Source organism: Cariama cristata, unplaced genomic scaffold (assembly GCF_000690535.1).
Source record: "Cariama cristata isolate BGI_N322 unplaced genomic scaffold, ASM69053v1 scaffold13197, whole genome shotgun sequence".
Classification (NCBI taxonomy): domain Eukaryota; kingdom Metazoa; phylum Chordata; class Aves; order Cariamiformes; family Cariamidae; genus Cariama; species Cariama cristata.
In genome coordinates, this window is record NW_009626167.1 from 1 (window position 1) to 280 (window position 280).

Sequence of the window (280 nt, forward strand, 5' to 3'; positions counted from 1 at the left end):
GGAGGTCAGTCATCCTCCCGGCGGGTGTCACCTGCGCTTCCCCGGGGCCGTTGGGGCGGGGGAGGCCGGCGAGCGCAGCGCAGCCCAGATAAAACGGAGATTTCCTTCCCTCGGTGCGTTTAGGAATACAGCTTTGATCTCGGGAGGTGGGTGAGGGGAAGGCGAGAGCCTGATGTGTGCCAATTTGTTTTCCTTGAACCAGGGAGAGGAAAAGGCGATATTGTGGGAGAGGGAGGAGGAGAGGCCGCAGGAACAGGCTGGCTGCAGCCGGGCTGTAGGA